General features: G+C 38.8%; 1 non-coding gene across 1 annotated transcript; it reads right to left on the bottom strand.

Moving 5' to 3' along the window:
• Positions 1 to 4971: 4971 nt before the first annotated feature.
• On the bottom strand, positions 4972 to 5078 carry LOC144226314 (U6 spliceosomal RNA). The gene has a single exon (XR_013333603.1). It is a non-coding gene; the product is annotated as a U6 spliceosomal RNA (small nuclear RNA).
• Between the last annotated feature and the right edge of the window lie 17736 nt (positions 5079 to 22814).

The following is a 22814-nucleotide window of genomic DNA, read 5'->3' as shown; positions in this document are numbered from 1 at the left end:
ATTTTAATCTGAAATGAAATTTACATTCTTGGCATCTGTTAGAAACTTTCAGAAAGCTCCCACTCCTTCCAGAATTACAAAATGAACAAGTCTCTGTCAAGGACAAAACTTTGTGTCTATGAACTCCTTGTTGCTTGGCAGCATTTAACATACATCACCCTAACTTTCAGTGCTCATTTCCTTTCATAAGTTTTTATTTAAATTCCAGCTAATTTTCATACAATGGAATTAGTTTCAGGTGTACAAAATAGTGATTCAACACTTCCATATGACCCCCCCCCTCCCTCCCACACACCTCCCCTCTGGTAACCATCAGTTTGTTTTCTGTAGTTAAGAGTCTGTTTCTTGATTTGTCGTCTCTCTTTCCCTCCCTGTCTTTGCTCATTTGCTTTGTTTCTTAAAGTCCACATATGAGTGAAATCATGGTATTTGTCTTTCTCTGTCAGAGGTCATTTCTTTGCCTAGGTTATACAAAATAAAGTCAGGAGTTTAAATATTCCAGCATCAGATCCTTTACTCAGTCATTCTTGGAATTTTCCACATTAATGAAGAAAATTGCACCCAAAGTAGACTTGGTAGAATGAGGAAGCCATTTATAAGAGCAGTTGGTAGAAGGTAGGGGTGGAAAGTAGATCAGAGTTAGCTGTTAAGTTACTGACAGTGAAGATGTAGAGAAAATATGCTCCAGTGCTGATAGAAAGAGTCCTTTAGTAAGAGAGATTAAAAATGCAGTTTTGGGGGAGAGAGAGAATGAGACTCTGACCAGTAACTGGTCACCAGCCTCTGAGAGAATGGGGAAAAGGAGAACCAGAACCCATCTGAGCTTGATGGTCTTCAAAGGCAGTGGGGGGTGGGGGAGGTGGGGGGCAAGGGTGGGAGCTTAGAAACAGGTGAGTTTTATGTGGTGATGGAAAAGGGAGTTCTCTTTTCTCAATTTCCGCTTTTGAAAAAAGAAACTTAACACCCATGCCTTTTGTATTAACCAAATATATAGGCTGAGGACATACTACCCCCTTCAAACACACACACACACACACACACACAAACATTTATGACACAGTTACACATACAATCACACATACTCAAGAAGAGGGGGAAATGACTAGTTTGTTTCATGAGGAACCATAATAACAACAGCAGCAGGAATAACTCTATGTTGGGACTAAAATTCCATTCCTTAAAGTTCATGCTAAAGACTCAGTTAAAGTTTTTACCTAAAATTAATTGCAAACAAGGCTTTAAAAGTCACCCAAAAGTGGAGGGAAAATAAGTAAACAGAGGAATCAGGCTGATCATTTACTTCTGTTCTGGGATATGGCTAGCAGGGGATGAGCTGTATAGCTAATGCAGAAAGTAGAACTTTTCTGGGGTTTTTTTCTGCATTCTTTGAAATGATGTGCAAATCAGAACCAGCTGAATTAAGCAGGCAAAGCATAGCCCTTGAATACAATGATTAATGGTACCTACACAGTAATTTATGGGAAAATGCTATTGAGCTCAGATATTATCCTGACCATTTTTAGCACACACTATAGTTCAATATGTGTGTAAGATATCACCTTTTTAAAAATAAAAAACAAATTTACATTACCTATTTTTTTCCACGTTACCAGTCTTAGTAGATAGACTCTTTTGACCCCTCTCTGGTACAAATCACTAGGGCTCATCTTGGTTGTGCATGTATGATAAGGTTTTTTTACAGTGTGTTTTACAGTATCATAATGGAAAGGAGAAAAAGGATGAAGAGTGTTTAAAATGCAGAAATTCACATTCATTAGTATAGTATTTTTATTCTTATTTTTAGTTTGCCCAACTCAAAACCCAAAGGCTATATAAATATATGCGCATGTGTGTTTTGCAGTATAAAATAACTCGATGAAAGTATGGAATTAGAAATAATCTCAAGAAGTTAGTTTATGCACTGTCACCTGTGTCTGTACTGGTTTTTAAAAACCTTTCCTAGTGTTTCATGTTTGCTTTATGCTCTTTAAAGGACTCAGATTCATAATATACAAAGAAGTTTATGTGATATATAGAGTAGAGCCATAAACCATATTTTATGCATAACAGTGATTAAATGCACGGTTGATATATTTCACTAAAGATGGAAACCATGTCGAAAGGCTTACATTTTGATAACTTTCCTTTTGGGGGGCATTTCTAAATTATTTAAGTTGAAGAATAAAATGACTTGTTTGTGAATTTACATGCTCTTTTTAATCATCTTTAGGTAATGCTGATATGGCAAAGACGCTAAATTACAGGCAGCAGTGGGAATCTACTGTGTAAAAGGCACAGAATCATTTTGTATATGAGTCCATGAGGAATATTCTGTTCAAGGAGTGGAGACATAAGAAAATTACCTAACTCATGAACCACACATTAAGAGCGTAGTCAGCTGTTGTAAATGCGTATCCAACAACAAACCATTATGTATCTTTGGCTTAATTATATGCGCTTATTACACACCTGTACTGGAGAGTGGAAGCTGCTATTTGCATTACTTGTGGTTTTCTCTATCAAAACAACATTAGCATTACGAAGCTTATCAAGGTTACGTACGATTTCTCTGGCTTAAGTTTGTAGTCTTTTTATTTTGTGCACTACCCAAAGAAGATTAGGAGAACAAATTAGAAAATATTTTAATCATGTTAGCAAAGAATCTCTAAATTTAGAAATGTAGTGAATTTATAGACATGGACAAACATCAGCAAAATTACTAAGCTTTTGTAAATCAACCTGACATTTAAGAAGAGAGTAAAAAAGTTAGATAAATTCAGCATTTAATTTTTTCCCTAGAGTTCCGTCTTAAAGGGTATTAATTATTATTATGAGGATGTTAGGGTTATTTACTAGTACTTCAAAATAGGGCGAAATGTTAAACTACCAAATAATTTTTGATTTACAGTTTTTACAAGTCACATTAAGTAAACAATCTAGGCAAAATTGTTCTGTACGTTTAAGAGCATCTCCTAACCAAATGGAGGTATTAAAACATTTATTGTGTGGAAAGTACATTTTAAAAGTAGAAATATGTATGTATCGAAAACAGCCTCAAAAGGTCGTAAGTGGCTCTAAAAAGAATTTTATGGAGCAGTTCCTTTATATAATCATCAAAACTTGTTACTTTTACAAATCAGATTTCCTTACTGATCTTGACGTATGCTTATTTTAAAAGCACCAAAGTCATGGGGTGCCTGGGTGGCTCAGTTGGTTAAGCATCCAACACTTGGTTTCAGCTCAGGTCATGATCTTACAGTTGGTGAGATCAAGCCCTGTATCGGGCTCTGCATTGACAGCATAGAGCCTACTTGAGATTCTCTGTCTCCTTCTCTCTCTGCCCCTCCCTGCTTGTGTTCTTTCTCTCTGTCCCTCTCAAAATAAATAAATAAACTTAAAAAAGATTAAAAGCATCAAAGTCAACATCCCATCCTTTAATTTTACCATGGTCTATGCTTAAATTAATCTTCCCATGTCTTTTTTCCCTCCTGTCTTTCTTTCTATTGGGGAAAAAGTAAGGTCCCACTAAAGAAGATAACATATGTCCTGATGAGCATAATGCTATTATTGTAATGAAAATAAAACCATTTCAGAGGAATAAACAACAAATGGTACCCAATGCCCAGAGAAAATTAAAATTCTATTTGGGGTCCCCATGGGATCCAGTACCAGTCCCACAGTTGAAGTTTGACAGTTTCTTGGGAAGACAAAACTTAGTAAAATAAGGGATTTGGATCCATGAAAAATATGATAATAATAGCAAAATAAGAAATACTAAATAATGTTATTGATTTATAATAGACATGAGAAAGGAGCAGATAGCAACTTGGAAAAAAATATGTAGTCATTTTAGCAGATGACTTTTAATATAAATTCTCTTTCTTACAACCACATAAAATCTACAGATAAATCTCTAGAAATAGCAACAAATTTTTAGAAACATAAGTAATCGTATAGTAATTTTTTATGATAAAATTTAGGGTTAAATCTAAAGATAAGCGAAATTTTTCCAGCTCTTACATCATAAAGGTTCTGCAGCCCTTTCATTCATAAAAGCAGACACTAAAATAAATACAGTCACTTTTTTTTATATTACACTGCAAGTTATAAACCAATTTGGCCTCATTTTATTAATATTTAGATAGAGATTATTTTTCAACTCATTTTATTTAAAAACACTTATTTTTGTTCAATAATTATAGCAGCATTTTTCTTAGGAATTGCTTTCAGAATGAAACTGTCTGGCATGACTAGAACAATGAGGTAATTTTTTAGAATTGAGATTATCTCCCCAATGTCTATTATGTATTTTTGCAACTCAGCAAATTATTTCATTTCCCTCTCCCTAGTATGGAGATTTAATCTAGGTATTTATTTCATTTTCAGCAACCTATTTGAAGAAAGACTACCCTTCAGTATACAGTATTACATTATGCATTCAAAACGGATACTATAAATTATGCAATCTAACAAAAAAATTATTAATGGTTTATGGGAGGGGGGGCAACCGCGAAATCTCAACTGCTAGCAATAGGAAGTAATTTTCTCTGTTGCCCATCAGAGAGGAAAAGAAACCCAGACAGTGTGTTTAAACAGCTCCCTGACATTTACTCTTTCACACACGTCACTGTTTACAAAGACAACAGAAGACCCCAAACAATCTAGAAGTCTAAAGCACAGGCCATATTTATTTGTTTGTTTAGCTTTTACTCTTATGTCATTGGAATTTTTTCTTTTACTTTTTTAAAGTTTTTATTTAAATTCCAGTTAAAACATGTGGACAAGGCGCCTGGGTGGCTTAGCTGGTTAAACCTCCAGCTATTGATTTCAGCTCAGGTCATGGTCTCATGGTTCGTGAGTTCGAGCCCCGCGTCAGGGTCTGTGCTGATGGTGCGGAGCCTGCTTGGGATCCTCTCCCTCTCTCTCACTCCTCTCCCATGCTCGCTCGCTCTCAATAAATAAACATTTTTTTAAAATATAGAATGCTTCACGAATTTGCATGTCACACTTGTGCAGGGGCCACGCTAATCTTCATTGTATCTTTCCAATTTTAGTGTATATGCAGACAAAGCGAGCACAGGCCACCTTTAAACATGAGTAAACAGATACTTTTAAACTGTAGCTTGGCACTTGAATATTTTTCCACTGAGGTCCATTTTAACATGCCGTTTGTGACAGCAGATCAAAGGAAATTGTCAATTTACTGTATTATATTGATGACAGAATTTGCCAGCTATTTTCCTTCGCTATTCTTACTAGTGCTCCCCCAACTGGGGTATTTTATAATTATTCAAATCCCTGAATGGAGGTTCTAAAGACATTTCTTCCTATTTAATATCACCTGAATTAGAGAAGAGATCCTGTGAACCTTGGGGTGAATCTGTGCAGTTGGAACTGTGTTACAGAAAAAGGATTCCTCCACTGTTACGGGCAGGGGGAGAGTGGGTGAGCATCCCAGCCAGGGTCATTCAGAAACATCCCAGGTCAACCCAGAAATCCCGGATGAGAGAGGAAACTGTGAACTTGTTGAGCCGCCCATCCGTACAGCCGTGTGGCTTATTTCCCCCCAGCAGCACTTTTCAAAATTAGGAGGCCAGGTTCAAAGACCTGTTTACTTTTTTGCAAAAATGGTTCAACAGAATGAAGTCCTCTGCAGTGGACATGGGGCCAGACCAGGTAGGAAAGAGGGAGGAGAGATCACAGGGTTGAGACTAGAAAAGCAAAGCCATTAAGGAGACCCACCGGAAGAGCTCAGGTCCTCCCTTCCCTTTGTATCACACCCCTTCACGGTGACAGCTGTCACAGTACAGTGCTTTATCTCAAACAGTATAAATCTGGAAGCACATGTGGTTCAGTCTGCACAACTTTGTTGTTGTACAGAAAGCTTTTAATTTCTTTTTATTTTTATTTTTTTTACAAATAGTTTATTGTCAAATTGGTTTCCGTATAACACCCAGTGCTCATCCCCAGAAGTGCCCTCCTCCAGGCCCATCTCCCCCTCCCCCCCACATCCATCAGTCCTCAGTTTGTTTCTCAGCATTCAAGAGTCTCTCACGGTTTGCCTCTCTCCCTTTCCCCCACCATTTCCCCCCTTCTTCTCCCCCACGATCCTCCGTTAAGTTCCTCCTAATCAGGAGGAACAAACATATGATATTTGTCCTTCTCTGCCTAACTTATTTCGCTCAGCATAACACCCTCAAGGTCCATCCATGTTGCTACACATGGCCAGATTTCATTCTTTCTCATTGCCATGTAGTATTCCATGGTATAGATAAACCACATCTTCTTGATCCATTTGTCCGTTGATGGACACTTAGGCTCTTTCCATGTTTTAGCTATTGTGGAGAGTGCTGCCATGAACATTGGGGTACATGTGCTCCTATGCATCAGCACAGAAAGCTTTTAATTTCTTAAAACATTTTGTGTGAAAACTACAGAAAAATTCGTTATACATAGTAAATTCAGTATGGATTAAGATAAATCTTACTATAATTTCTTAGATTTGTGTTCCTAGCAATTATACTAAATTTCAAAGTCTCAGAAAAACCAGACTTTATATGACAACATCACACCCAGGAGGTGCCTGGGTGGCTCAGTTAGTTAAGCATCTAAGTCTTGATTCTGGCTCAGGTCATGATCAAGCCCCATATTAGGCTCTCTGCTGATAGTGCAGAACCTACTTAGGACTCTCTCTCTCTCTCTCTCTCTCTGCCCCTCCTCCCTTGCATGCTCTTTCTTTCTCAAAATAAATAACTAAATTTCAAAAAAATAAATGGGGGTGCCTGGGTGGTTCAGTTGGTTAAGTGTCTGACTTCGGCTCAGGTCATGATCTCAGTGTGTGAGTTCAAGCCCCATGTCAGGCTCTGTGCTGACCCCTCAGAGCCTGGAACCTGCTTTGATTTCTGTGTCTCCCTCTCTCTCTCCTGCACTGTCTCTTTTTATCTCTCTCAAAAATAATAAATAAAACATTTAAAAAATAAATAAATAAAACATGCCAACTAAAAAGATAAGCCTTTTCATACCTTATTTTTCAAATAGATTCCATCCCACTTCTATTAAAATTGTAGAGCAACTCATCTGTTTTTCTTTATTTTTATGTGCAGAGTGGTATTTCTTAATGTTAAGAATGAAAGTTCATTCACTACAGGATATTCTTATCTGCATTTTTATCCTTAAATTAATACATTGATTCATACTTTAGTTCATACATGACGGCAATATTCTTAAGACTCATGAGTCTATTCTCTGCCCTTTCCATTTTCCAGATTCTATCTGATGTTGGCCTGGGGTCTGTTTACAGTATGCTACGGGAAAGGATTTATTTTGTTTTGTTCCGAGTATTCAGTATTTTTTAAATAAATTTTTTAATGTTTTTAATTTATTTCTGAGAGAGAGAGACAGTGTGAGCAGGGGAGGGTCAGAGAGAGAGGGAGACACAGAATCTGAAGCAGGCTCCAGGCTCTGAGGTAGCTGTCAGCACAAAGCCCGACGCAAGGCTGCAACCCACCAACCGCGAGATCATGACCTGAGCCAATGTTGGATGCTTCACCGACTAAGCCACCAAGGCGCCCCTCAATATTTTTGATATAGGGTGGAGAATTTCAGGTAGAGCCCTTATATCACTGATGAAAACAAAACTCTTTGCAATTTTGGTTAATGTTCCCATATGCTGCTAGTAATAAGTGAAATATATCACTTTACACTGAGGTATATGATCAAGTGTAGTGAGTTGAATTGTGTCCCCTTCCCCCAAAGGTATGTTCAACTCCTGATCCAGGTATCCGTGAATGTTACTTTATTTATAAAGAGGGTTTTTACAGATATAATCCTTATAAAATGAAGTTCTCCTGGATTGGGGTAAGCCCTCACCCCAGTGACTGGTGTTTTTACAAGAGAAAATAGGGGCAGAGTTGGATATGGAGACACAGAGGATGCCCAGGGAGGAAGGCCAGGTAACAATGGAGACAGACTTAAATGAATGGGAATTGGTTTTTCTGTTAAAAATGAACAGGTCACTCATGGAGTAATATGTGTATATTAGGAATGTTAAACTCACAGGAAAAAAACTCTGGTCATATATATACCAAAATGTTAATAGAATTGGGAGTTTTCAGTTTTCTACTTTTTGGGTGTACAAACCTACTTTTTCTACAATGAGTATGAGTTGCTTATATAATTTTTAAAAATTAATAAGGAGTTTGCTTAGTTCATGGCGTGAAATTTGCATTTTTCTTGGGTCACATGTTTCTCTGACCTTGTGCCCAGAGAAATAAGGCAACAGACCTTTAGTCTCCTTGCCTTGAAATTTTTTTCCTACATGCATACATGCACGTGTATGCGCATGCACATGCACACAAACACACACGCACACAAGTAATAGAGGGGTGTTAGCTTTATCAGCAATGAGATGTAAAGGAGACATAAATCATGGATGTATTTGACATTTAACCAATTTAGATTCCTTTCACACTACTTTCAATTTCAAATGTGTCCTTTGATTCTGCATTTAGAGAAAACAACCCTGTCTGCTGATCAGAGAACATCTAACCAAGGCAGCCCCATCCCCACAACTCTTGGAAGCCTGTTTGGTCACAACAAAGTAGAGTGTGACTATGTGGCATACAACTCAAGGGGCCGCATGTGACAGCCTTGAGAATAACCATGTTTTCTGGAAACACTCAGCATTCTATAGAATCTTCAACATTAAAAAATTTAAGAATGCCCTGTCTGTTTCACGGCATTACCAGTTTTAAAAAGCCAGTAATATGTCTAGGCTTCTCACTAATTTAAGGGCAAACAATCAAATTAAAATAGCCTACAAGGCCCTATATGATCCAGACCTACCTTGCCAGCCACACTCCTTTACACTCTGCACTCCAGGCCTCTCCACACTCCCTTACTCTCCACAACCCACCCTCGAATGTGCTCTGACCTTTCCTGCCACAAACCTTTCCCATATACTCTTCCTTCTGGCTGGAATTCTCTTCCTCCCTACCTCTTTACCTAAATAATCCAACCCATACTGCAGATTTCATCTGGGTGTTTGTGTCTTCTTCCCTTCCCCTCCAGACTGTCAGCCACCCACAACATAATATTCCTCTCCTTCCTAGCACTAACCAAGGATGGAACTTTTGATTTAATTATATGATTATTTTATTAGTGCCTATCACATCCTCCAGAATGTAAGTTCTAATAGGGCAGAGATGAAGCAGTTTTTTGTTTTGTTTTGTTTTGTTTACCATGGAGTCCCCAGCACTTGGAGAGTGACTGGCACATGGTTAGGCTCTAAATAAATAACAGGGGCACCCAGGTGTCTCAGCCAATCAAGCATCCAACTTGGGCTTAAGTTATGATCTCGTGGTTTGTGAGTTCAAGCCCCACTGATAGTATAAAGCCTACTTGGGATTCTCTCTCCCCCTCCCTGTTCCTCCTCCACTCATGGTTTCTCTCTCTCAAAGTAAGTAAATAAACTTAAAAAAAACTTAACCGATACATGGATGAATGAATTGGAAATACAAACTTTAAAAGTTTTTGATGCTCTCAGTTCTCAAGAACCTCTCCTTCTGAGTCTGTGAGACATGAAACAGTGAGACACAGATGGAGGGAGAACTTTGAATGCAGTAGAGCTCCGTGGTCATCCATAAACCAATGCTTGACCATGGTGAACACTATCTTTTCTTCTGAGGTACCCTCCTAACTGTTCTGTCATGTATCCAATTCCCAGCAAGAAATGTCTACAGTTTCTTCTTTATTGTATGCTGTTTTACACTGTATTGTTCAGTAGAATTGCTCAGGCTATATTCATAACAAGGTAGATGCGTTTTTCACCTACCAACTATTCTCTGATATCCTGACTAAGTCTCCCAAGATGGTGCCTTTCCAGACTCACCTAGCATATGGGATTTCTAGACTCAGCCCTGCCACTCAGTAAAACTTTGCATGAAGTTTTGATTGCTTTCCAACAGATAGAATGAGGCCAAGGCTCTCTTTTCATTCCTTATCAGTTGCAAAGCCAAGAATCTTCCCTGTCTTCTGCCTGGAATTGGGGTTCTTTAACTGCCCCAACAGTCATGCACATCAAGGCTCACATATGACACTTGACAATGTTGCTGAGTCCCAGAGGTTTTTCTTTTTAAATGTTTATTTATCTGAAAGGCGGGGGGAGAGAAAGTACACACAGGTAGGGAAGGGGCAGAGAGAGAGGGAGAGTGAATTCCAAGCAGACCCCACATGTTAGTGCAGAGTCCAACACAGGTCTTGACTTCACAGACTGTGAGATCATGACCTGAGCCGAAAGAGAGTCAGCTGATCAACCAACTGAGCCACACAGGCTCTTCGAGTCCCAAAGGTTTTGTTCAAGACCTCTAGCCAAGCCCCTGCTGTCACTGCTAGATAATCACTCCAGAAGAAGGGAAATTTTTCTCACCTCTCTTTTTGTTTTACTCAAGGCAGGAATAAAGGTCATGCTGACAGCCAAATACAGAATTCTTGTACCTCAGTTGCAACACAGATGGGCAAATGTCTGCCTATTCTTTTATAGAAATATAAAAAGAAAGCTGTGTGATTTCAGGGAAAAGAAGGGCTTTTGCCAAGCTGTTTAATGGTGTTACATTCTCTCTTCTTACAAACTGACAAGTCATTTCCTAAAAGAGGTCTTGGGATACTCTGCTTGAGCTATTCACAGTCTATTGGCTGTACGTACTTTCTATGAGAAGGAAGTGTCACCATACGCTAATGTCAGGGCCTGAGTCACATGGGAGTTATTTCTCCAAAGGTCTCCCATAAAATAGAGCCAACTAACTGCTCTCAGCAACATTGCTTCTTTTCAGTTGTGTGCTTATTTTAATTAGCCACCCTAGGGGGTCATTATGGTCTGATTCTCTGAAGGCCACTCACGCAGCCACCTCCAAGCCAGCAGTGCCCAAAACCGTGTGCAGGAAAACCCGTGTCTGCCCTGCCCCTTCCTCAGCTACTCTCCACCTCAGCCACTTAATTCCTCTTTACCAAACGCTTGACTTCAAAGGAATTAACTTTAGAATGAAGGCTCCGTGGTGGCACTTCAGGCATCATGTGTGGTATATGGGACGTAAGAGACAGGGGCCTTTCTTTGCCTTTGGAATCTCTCCAAATGCCTTGCTCACCTATAATGCTTGGTACCTTTTCTTTTCTTTAGAGTTCATATTTATTTATTTATTTATTTATTTATTTATTTATTTATTTATTTATAGAGCACACTGGTGGGAGAGGGGCAGAGAGAGAGAGAGAATCTCAAGCAGGCTCTATGCTCAACACAGAGCCCGACGTGGGACTCGATCCCATGACCCTGGGATCATGACCTGAGCTGAGATCAAGAGTCAGACCCTCAACCAACTGAGCCATCCAGGTGTGCCTCTTTTTTTTTTTTTAACTTCTTTACATTTTTAATTGTTTCAAGGATCTAATTGGCTTTACTTAGCAATTCATGAAATGGGCAGCATCCCACCTAACAAATGGAAGGGTGCTCCCAACACTTGGCCTTTTTCTTACCTCTTCCTGCTGTTGAGCTTGACAGGAAAATTATAAAAATGGAGAAATGCCCATGAGTGTTTTAGAAATGTAGTGAGAAACCCTTAAATCACTGGCCTTCCAAAAATCTGGGGATTTGCCTCTTGCTGTTTTAAGGGGATACTCTGCATTTAGAAGTCTGATCAGGTTGCAATCTGCAAAACCACAGCCCTTGAGAGAGCTCCCTATTTGATATGCATCCAAAGAGACATGAGTATATTATTCCTTCCAAAGTCAGCTGCAATTGAAGCTCGCTAAATTGACTCCACATCTTCCTATCTCGAGTAGTGACAGAGGAATAGCAAGTATTTTTTTACTAAAATGCTCATTTTTAACCAACTCCTTTGAAGATTTCTCTATCATTGATGCAGAGGACATGATCTTTATAGAAGACGCAGAGCTCCAGCAAATCAGTGTTTGAGTCCAGGGACTACCATCAGTGGCTCATACACTTATCTGGCAACTGTGGCCTTTTGCCAGCAATGTTATGTGGAATTAAGGGCAGACTTTATTGCAAATGTAAGGGGACTAATGTCAGAGGGAAATTCTGAGTCCACATATGCACAAATACATGTGTGTGCATGAGGGGGAGTAAGGCCTATGTGAACACATGGCTGTCTTCACCCCCTAGCACTCCATACTAATTGTGGCCAAGAAAATAATCATTGGTATCTCGCATAATATAAAAATGTATTTCAACAGATGGCTTATACCATTTCCCCTACAGACCAGTCTACACTGAGCCAGATAACAAGTTTCTTTTGATACATTTGTTCACTCTACCAATCTTCACGGGACCTCACTATTGCTCTGTTCTCCTCTAGTAGAATTGTCCTGACTGGGTTGGATTGAGATTCATGCAGTGATGAATGATGGAAAATCAGCGGAAGGAAAGGCAAGCAAGGGGAAAATGTGGAAATGGGTAATCAGACCTTTAATTAAGTTGTTTTTACTTACTTCACATCGATAAAGCACCTCTTCAGCAAGTGCTACATTCCTAAAGGTTACTTTTGTCACATCTCAAAACAATTATCATTTATTGAATGATCTTGATGTGATAGCTGTGCATGCATCAGTTCATATAACCCTCACACCATGCCTCCATGTTGTTAGGATCCCCTTTTTACAGCTGCAGACACTGAGGTTCAGAGAGGTTGAGTAACTCATCCAAGGTCAGATGCAGGATATGAACTTGACAGTGTGGTCTAGAGCCCGTGCAATAGATCAGTACTTCTCTGAACCTTTTATTTATAGCCTTGGAATTGCAAACTATTTTGTAGGTTTTAATAACCTACCACAAAGAGGTAATACAGAACCAACAATGTAAAACCTGTATAGAGGCAGATCTGAAAACAGGTGAATTTTCTATAATTTTATAGGCAAAACCCATTGTTCTGAAATATGAACCTTTTTTCTCACTATTATATGAACTTCTTTTTACACAGAGAATCACACGGTGAGACCTCCAGAGCTCAGTGTCAACCCTTGTCCTTCTAAGCCATCAAGATCTAATCATTCCACTAATATGTATAGTGTTCTGTTGTAAATTACGTTCAGAGCTGGAGCTTGCTTAGGAGCTGAGGCAGTACATGTTTAAATCACAGCTGCTAAATATATTAACTTTTTACGAGAAGACAATTTGACCAAGCCCTGTCCCCCCAGATTTATTCTGAAGTCTACAAATCCATATTAGCCCTTTATAAGAACAGGGACATTAAAGAAAGAATCTTTCACTTTGCTGATTTTGCTACCACATGGTCCATTAAATTCCCCTGACACTTGTTGAACTTAAACAAACAAGCCATAGTGGGAGAAATAGCCATTCTGGATGATATTTGTTTGATCAGGCTGTGAAAAACTAAATCACTCAGTCGAGCCTGCATATTTAAGGGGACGGCTCAATTGACTGACAGCAGATCTGCTGTGCGAGCCTGCATCCATAAGTGGAGCTGACTTACAAAATGACTATTGATCATATAGATGATAAGTTTTTATCTAGTAGCAGCCTGGAGAAACAATAAAAAAAAATTATCTGCTTGTAAGTGATACCTAGGTAGGGTTGGGGCTGAGAAGCAGATGTGCAGAGGCCTGTTTATTAGAGCAGTCTTTGACTTTCTCTGATTTTGGGAGCTTCTGCCTTGACTATGGAAAACCTTTTCACCTATTCACCTATGGAAATACAGACTTAAGGAAGGGAGGCCAGAAGCCCCCTTCGGAAAGTTAGATTTCACATATTTCATCAAAGCCCATTTTGTGTTGCCCATACTGGCTTCTTGAGAAAAGGTTACTTTATTTCAACCTCCTGCTTAGTTAAAATTCTGCTCTTTGAACCCAACTCCAGGTTGAAATCTTCTTGGCAAAATAATATAAGCTGGCATCTGCAGCTAGATGGACCCTCCAAGCCCTCCCAAGGTGAGAAAATGTTATTTTTCCCTTTTATGTGCTGTGGTTCATTGGATAGTATTTGTCATCTTGTCACATAATAGGAATGACGTTCACAGTGTTGAAATACACCCGTAAGCGGCAGCGTCTCTGGATGTGGGAGCAGTCTTGGGGCTGTATTCCTCATCAGCCCCTCCAAGCACTAGTGGGCTTATATGTTCCCAGCCTGGAAGAGCCTCCTTAAAGTGCACCATTTCATTCGGATTTGTTGCAAGTGTCAGGTCACCCCAGAACAATCTTTCCATTGGAGAGGTAAAGGAATAATGGGATTGCATTTGGATGCGTTTTACCATATTTTGCATTGACACTTGAAAAGACATGAAAAATTTACTGATTTAATTTTATTCTTTAACACACACACACACACACACACACACACCATTATGATGGGGGAAACAAATAGTTTTTTTATTTATTATGAGGTTAGCTGTAGTGGAATCACTGTGATGATATATAGTCAAGGATTTCCTGAAGGTGCAAACTGAGAGCCCCGTAGAGGGAAATAGTTTAGGCTTCCCTCTTGTGGAAACCACACCTTTGCTGTTAGCTCTGTAGAGACTCAGGGAAGCTTCCAGTAGGAGAGCTCATTCCATCAGCCTAACCCCGTTGCCACTGCTCCCTTGAGCTGCATAGTGTCCTTTAAGATTTCTTTTTACCTTCAAGCATAGTGAAACTTACTTTATCCTTTCTCCACTTTTCTCCCTCTCTGTCTCCCTCCTTCCTCCCCCCGCCCCCATTCTCTATCTCTATCTATCTTTCTTTTGGCTGTGGCCAAAGTACACAGGATGATTTTCCCACTGACTTCTTCCAGGCAGAATTATCCAGGCCTCAAATCTCTAGAAGCGACAGTTCTGCCGGTTGACAAATAGATATTTCCAGGCAGTTTTGGAAAAAACTTTTTTTACAAATGATCTTGAAGTCTATCTGAAGAAAATATACCCAAGAACACAATACCAGAAAGTATATAGATACTTAAAGGCTAATGATCTAACCAATGGAGGGATACCTGGGTGGCTCAGTTGGTCAAGCGGCCAACTTCATTTAGGCTCAAGTCATGATCTCATGGTTCATGAGTTGAAGCCCTGCATCAGGCTCTGAGTTGACAGCATGGAGCCTGCTTGGGATTCTCTCTCTCCCTCCCTCTCTCTAATAAATAAACGTTAAAATTTTTGAAAAGAAAAAACACATCTGGAAGTAGTATCACTCAAAGCAATGCATTCTGAATACTCTACTAAACTGGCATTATGGTACAGTATTTGCATACAGCTGCCTTAAAGATTTTCATGCTAAAATTATTGTAGCTAAGTCTAGAAGTAGAAATTTGAGGCTTCCAGTCCCCTTTGTCCATGCATTACAATATATGTAAGTTATTTTCTAAGAAGAGGCCTCATTCTGCTCATGAAGACATAATAGTTTTAACTGACTTTTTTTCTGGTCACACACATACACACACATGTACCTGGCCACCTCCACATATTATTGAAACTCTCTTCCAACATCACACCCTTCTGATAATCTTCTTGGATACTCACCTCTTCACCTCCCCTGGACACCCAAATCCATGCACACTTCAAGAGCATTTAGATGACTTTCCTCCAGTCTCCTAAGGGTTTGTCTCTTTCATCACACTTATCACATGGCATTACAGTTCTCTCTTTCTGTGTTCATTTCCCCCCAGCTTCCTTCTCACTAATCTCTAAGTGCTTGGGGGACAGAAACTACATTATTTACTTTTGGATCTCCCAGTACCTAGCAATGACACCAGTGGCAGGTGGCTGATTGACCAACTAAGGAAGACAAATTAGTGAGTGAGTGACTGAGTGAGTGAGTGAGTGAGTGAGTAGCATGGACTCCATGATATTAGTCTGTGCAGATAGTGGTACAGAAAATGGCAGGGTCCCTGCCTTTAGTTCATCAATAACCCACATGTCAATCATTTGGTAGAGTATAGAGGCTTTGCGTTTCTTACTGTTCCCTCCACAAATTATATAAAAAATCTTGAGACATTCAGCCACAGTTATAGGATATACTGTACCTACTGCTATGACATTCCTATTTTATTTCAGAATCTACTTTAACTCCAAACTGAGTTCGTTTTAATACCCAATTTCCAGCTGAATGTTGTTCTAGAACAAAGTTCATCAGACAGAAACATCCTTCAAAGATACAAAGGATTAATTATGTAATTTTCTTAATAAGATTGCAGAGACCGTACATCATTTTTTCTAAGTATGGCATGCTCTGTGACACCATGTAATTTGAGGAGTATCTATACTTTGCTTGAAAAAGAAAAAAACAATACCTAGTTTCTTTTTAAGACTATTTTTACTGCCAGGGAAAAAAAATTATTTGCTCTGTTACAATTATGGCCATGAATCTTAGAGTGAAAACATTTAATGATGGCTACAGAGCTGCTTTTATTTTACCTTACACAGACAGGCTACAAACTTACTAAACATGTCAGGAAAAGCGAAGTCTGGGTCTGTTTTAGTTCTACAAATGTGTATTTGAGAACTGTGTTGTTAAAAATAAATGCTTTTCTGGCCCTGATGTTGTGTGGCCTTGAGTAAGACTTTTGCATTCTCTATATAATAAATTAGTTACATACAGAAGTAAGTGATTGAGACGCTCAGCTCTTGGGTTCCTGAAGTCATTGAAATAAGTGGGATTAACCCAGTTTCAGGTTTATTTGTGACTTGAGGTTCCATGAGCTTTTCACGTTTTTAATTCATTCTGAATAGGAAATAGATGCTTAGAGTATTAAATTCAAAAGGCCTCAAAGTGAATATGATTACAGTCCCCTCCCACCTCAAACTCCCTGCCTTAAGTAACACCCTCCCTTATCTGGCCATGTATATCAGCTTTTTCTATATCATTTCAGAGGTATTACATGTAAAGCAATATACACATGAGAGGGCTTTTTTACTTAGTATCTCTTTGACATCACTCCATATCAATACATATTGAGATTGTGTTTATAGCTGCATAGTATTCCATCAGATGGATAAAACAAAATTTATAATCAGTAGCATACCGATAAACAAATGTTGTTACAAATGACATTTCAATGAATATCATTGGAACATACATCTTTGCACACATGTGAAGTTGAATTTGTAGCTTAAATACATAAAGAGGAATGGCTAGGTTACAAGTTATCTTTCATTTTTATATCTTTTTTTAATGTTTTATTTATTTCTAGGAGAGAGAGAGACAGCGTGAGCAGGGGAGGGTCAGAGAGAGAGGGAGTGACAGACTCTGAAACAGGCTCCAGGCTCTGAGCCGGCAGTCAGCACAGAGCCCGACGCGGGGCTCGAACCGCGAGATCATGACCTAAGCGAAAGTCGGACGTTTAACCAACTAAGCCATCCAGGCGCCCCTCATTTTTATATCTTAATAGATACAGTAAACCACTTTCTATAGATGTTACAGCAATTTATCCTACTACCCAAAGAAATGTGCTGGAATCCTCATCTTTCTCATCACAGAGTTTATCACCAAAATTGATCTTGGCCAGACCTACAGGTTACAATATGTTCCCAGATATTATAAAACATAGGGGAATTCTTTTGCTTTTTCAAGGCAGCCATTTGAAAAGCTTTTGTAAATGTGAAAATTATCTTATTTAGAACATTTGAGCTCAGTTTGATGCCTGAGATAATCTGAAATGGTTTAACACCCATCAAGAAAAAAGACATACTCAAATTTTATACGTGGAGAATCCATTTCTGAGGGATCTGAAGTATAAGCCAAAAAGAGGAAAGGGGAAATCCTTTTTTTTCTAGTCAAATCCTCTCTATCCTGCCTTATCTTTGCTTAGTGTTCCCCCACCCCCACCCTTTTCCCCATTTAACAAAGTGGCATGCAGTTAGCATCTTCTTGTTTCTAGAGTGCGATTGCTTAAAGAATAGTGACCAGGTAAGACTGAATATTTTTGTAAATTCAACTCATAAGAGATAGGACATTGTTTTTTCTTTTAACGAGTTTACCAGATCGTCCTTTATATTAATTCTCCTTTGGAGTTGAGTTTTTATTTATTCCCTTCTTTGGTTCCTTAGGAAAGAGATCTATTCCCTGAATCTATAGAGCTGCTTCAATGCTCACTTTTCTGAAGCAGAGCACGGATTAATGTAATCTTTTATTACAGGTCAGTCACTGTCATTGTGGTTAAGTACCACGTAGCACAGGTGCGGCATTTTTTAAAGACACACACAAACCACAAATCCGCACACACAAACACACAGGCACCATGATTTCTTTGATGAACGTGGCAAGCTGTTTATTTTTTCACAGCTGTGAAGAATGTAGACAGATGTAATACGCAAAATGAAAGTACCCATTTTGTTGTCTTGATTGAAAAGAGAGCAAAATTAAGTTAAAGCTAAAACTTCACTTTAGCCCTTATTCGTGGCCACATATTTCTACTTGAGAGCAACATTTTGAAAATTATAGTTGGCCATTCCAAAAATAAAAATACAAAATTGGACACAGTAGGGAATCCAATTGAGATAGTGTTGCAAATTGATATTTAAATATTTAACTTGGTCATAACAGAGTCTTAGTTAAGGTTTACACTAAAACCAAAACATAAAATTAAGTAAAAACTACCAAAAGGCCACAGACGTTTCAGTAAGTTTTCAGCCCAAGTATCCCTTGATAGATGCAATGTCACCAGCAAAATCTTTGTTACTGTTGCTAAAGAAGTCAATTCATTACACATAACCTAAATTACCAGTTGCAAGTGTTGGTAGTTTATTTTGCTTTTGATTTAAAATACATGTGTGCTAGGTGGTAAGTATATTCTGATGAAATATACTAGCACAGTTAGCTCTGTTAGATATATTTCTATTCTGTGTATAAGAAAACCGGCAAGGACTTTTGGGGGGAACTCTTAGAGGAGAAGGAAGATTTCAGTTATAAAGCAAGCAAAACTTCCAATACAGATAGAGCAGGAAAAGTGCAATGCAAAACATCCAAAGCAGTAACCAAACAACGTGTTGGCAGGATTTCTCTGTAAAGAGAGTGGAGATGCAACAGAAATTGAGGCAACTAAACTGCCAAGAAGGAAAATGGGCAAAGGAACATGTTGATGATGCAGGTTGAAACGCCAGGGCCCATAAACAGAGGGTATTCTAAGGAGAAAAGGACATTTTAAAAATAATACTAACAGCTCATCAAGAAGAGCCTATACTTTGGAACTCTTTTTAGATAGGGAATGACCTCTCAGTTCTCAAGCAGTGGTTCTTTTTTTTTTTTTTTTTTTTTTATTTCTAGGAGAGAGAGAGAGAGACAGAGCAAGCAGGGGAGGGTCAGAGAGAGAGGGAGACACAGACTCTGAAACAGGCTCCAGGCTCTGAGCCGGCAGCCAGCACAGAGCCCGACGTGGGGCTCGAACCCACAAACCGTGAGATCATGACCTAAGCGAAAGTCGGACGCTTAACCGACTGAGCCACCCAGGCGCTCCTCAAGCAGTGGTTCTTAAAAGGTGGTCCCAGGCAGCATCATTGGCATCACTTTTGTCAACTTGTTAAAAATGCAAAATGGTTGCATCCCAGACCAATGAATCTGGATTGAGGCCCAGAAATGTGTAGTTTACAAGCCCTCCGGGGATTCTGATGCAAGCTCATCTGGACCTCACGGTCCTGGAGACTAAAGTCATTGTCTCAGAGCTTCAGAAAGCACTGAGCAGAATCCAGCTGCCTCATATAAGCCTTCTCAGCTTCCATGACCTGGTGGCTTGCAGAAGCATGCTCCCTATGCTGTGGCCAAGTTTTCAAAAGCACAGTCCATAAATTAATTCTGGTTCCTCACTTTTCCAGAAATCTGTTTTTTTGATCGGTTATTCTAAAGGGGGTGAAAAGGCTCTTTCTGCTATTTGAAAAGGATATTAGCTATTTCTGTTTTCTCTTTGTTATATCAGTTTGAGGCAAAGACCATATTGAACACAAATTCCACGTGGACACCTTGGAAGATAGGTGTTTCTAGACGGCAGAGCATTTTGGAAATTTAAGTAACCCTGCTCATATATTCATATGGTCTCAAAGAGACAGCTGTGGTTTTTCTACTGTTAAGCCATGTAATCATCATAATAATAGTTAATACTTATTGGGCCTTTGGGGAGGCTAAGCATTGTGTTGAGAAAAATCTTATTTAACTTATATATCTATGAGGTAGGTGCTATTATAATTCTCATTTTATAACTGTAAGAAAGAGGTTAAGCAACTTATTCAAGGTCACTCAGCTAATAAAATACATGGTAGAGAGGACCTAGCTGGTTTGGATGCCGGATCTTATGCCATTAATCTCCATGGTTTCTATCCTCTATGCCTTTTACTTGGCCCGAGACAGTCCTCCAAGACTTTTCCTCTATTCTTGATAGCTTCCACCACCTGTTTTATTCTAAGGTTTTGTTTACATCCAACATTCACAAAGAAGTGAGACATCATCTAAATAACTTTGTCTCCCCATCCATTCCTCTTTCTACAAAGAAAATAAGTAGGTAGTGTATGTAGTTGTAAGGGTTTCATTGCTCTCACAATGGGAAACTCAGATATATTAAACTAACAGAGAAAGGTAGCAACCTTCAAAATATATACATATAAAACTAAGGTCTTAAAATTATATTTTGTCATCTCTGACTTCCTTATTATGCAGAAAGATGAATCTAAAGGAGTTTCTCTGGACTTTGTGGATTTTGAGAGAAGGCAGAGGAGAGTGGGAAAACAAGACCACAGATATAAGTGGCCTTTTCTCAGTGTGATTTGTTCTAGTACCTTCCTCACCAGATTGATCTTTGAAATCACCACCCTTCATCCAATTGGATCCCAATTCCTATCAATTGCATCTTCTAAATAACTCTGTATTTGGTCACTTCTTTCTACTTCTACTGCCACTGCTTTGAATATCACCTGATAGTTTTTTTTTTTTTTTATAAACTGAAGGCAATAAAAACATACAGAAAGGATTTAAGGCAAAGAAGGGACATAATCAGATGTGAATTATGGAGCCATCATTTAGACAGATGTGTAGAGGTAGATTGGCAGACCAGAGGCAAGGAGATAAATGAAGTAGGCATGAATTAAATAAAAAGCATGAGAGCACTGAGCATGGTGCCAGGCAAATGGTGGAAGCTCATATATTAGTTTCTGTCGGTCGTTTAGGGAAAAAAAAGGTTTCATTCTACCAAATTACAAATTCATTTAACATTCATTCAATAAATACTTACTGAGCACTTACCACCTGAGAGACAGGATGTTGAGCTATGGCAATACAATAGTGAAGAAAACAAAATGGAAACATGCCCCTGGGTGGTTGATGCTCTGTGTTCCTAGCCGCCATTACACCTTTTCATGAGTGAATATTCTGAGAGACTATTTTACTAAAGGAATGAAGACAAATCACTCATGAGTAGATATGGGATAAAGGCACAGCACCAAGAGAGAAGTGATAAAGACTTAACCTAGCTCACCCCCTTAACTAGGTCTTCCCCTAGATAGAAAGAAAACAACAGCTGGTCTTGGGATATCAATAAATAGAGCTGTCATCCAGCATAGAATGAGTTTAGGAATGACTAGGATACAGAGCAGTTAAGTAAGAATTTGAAAAAGAGAAAAGACCCTTAGCTGTACAGAAATGTAGACAGAAGCACTGGAGGGCCATGAAGTCATGATACTTGGGGATGGGCAGATATTCAAACGAAAGCCAACTATTACAATGGATGGAGAAGTGGAGGAGAAAAGACACCCATTGCTAGGCCACAGTCAACAGAGCACTGGGCCAAAATTCAATTTCGTGCTTTGCTTTGCAGAAGCTGCATGGTTTGGTTTTGAGCACAAAAGGCAGTCCCCCCTTTCTCACCATAAAAATGGACACAGTCAGGGGGGCCTGGGTGGCTCAGCTGGTTAAGCGTTGGACTCTTGATTTTGACTCTGGTCATGATCTCATGACTCATGGGTTTGAGGCCCCCATTGGACTCTGCACTGACAGTGTGAAACTTCTTTGGGATTCTCTCTTTTTCCCCTCTCTCGCTGCCCCTCCTAAGCTCTCATGCTCCTTCTCCCTTTTAAAATAAACAAATAAACTTTAAAAAATAAAATGGACACAGATCTATTTTAATTACACCATAAGTATGAGAAGGCAAGATTAGAATGAGATACTAATAAAATGCTATGCAATATAAAACTTTTATTGGTTTTTTTTCTTTATCTCAATATATGGTAAAGTAAGTCACTTCAAATTCTTTTTTTTGTTTTGTTTTGTTTTGAAGAGGAAGGATATATATGTATGGACAGAGAGATAAAAACTCAGTGTACAGACAGGAAATTACTATTGCCACCACCATGTGAGTGCCAAAAAGTAGGAACTAGGTCTTAATCAGTTTTTTAATCCAAGAATCTGGCACATAATTATCACTAAGTGTTGGTTGGATGAATGAATGAATGGTCCAATAAAGGAAATATTACTAATTTTCCTAGAGCTGGCTTGGGAGAGAGTATTAACGGCCTTCCATACCTTTCTAGGAATGGAAATAATAGAGTCATAGAATCCACTTCATCTTTTTGTGCTATTTAAAACTGGCCTGGGCTGTGGCTTAATTTTAACTTGCAGATTGCCTAATTTCTTGCTACTCAAAGTATAATTCCAGAACAATACCAGTCTCCTAACTGTTTGTTACTGATCTACAACAATATAAGCATAGATATTGAGAGATTTTTATAGCAACTTAACAGTATAATGTTACATCTATTGAATCTTTTAAAAGTTGGCTTGCACTTTGTGTGTCTCTTAAACTCATTTTTCTATTCATTTTATTGTGTTACAAAAATATT

Source organism: Crocuta crocuta, unplaced genomic scaffold (assembly GCF_008692635.1).
Source record: "Crocuta crocuta isolate KB4526 unplaced genomic scaffold, BGI_CrCroc_1.0 scaffold62, whole genome shotgun sequence".
NCBI classification, from domain to species: domain Eukaryota; kingdom Metazoa; phylum Chordata; class Mammalia; order Carnivora; family Hyaenidae; genus Crocuta; species Crocuta crocuta.
This window is presented reverse-complemented; position numbering and strand designations above follow the sequence as displayed.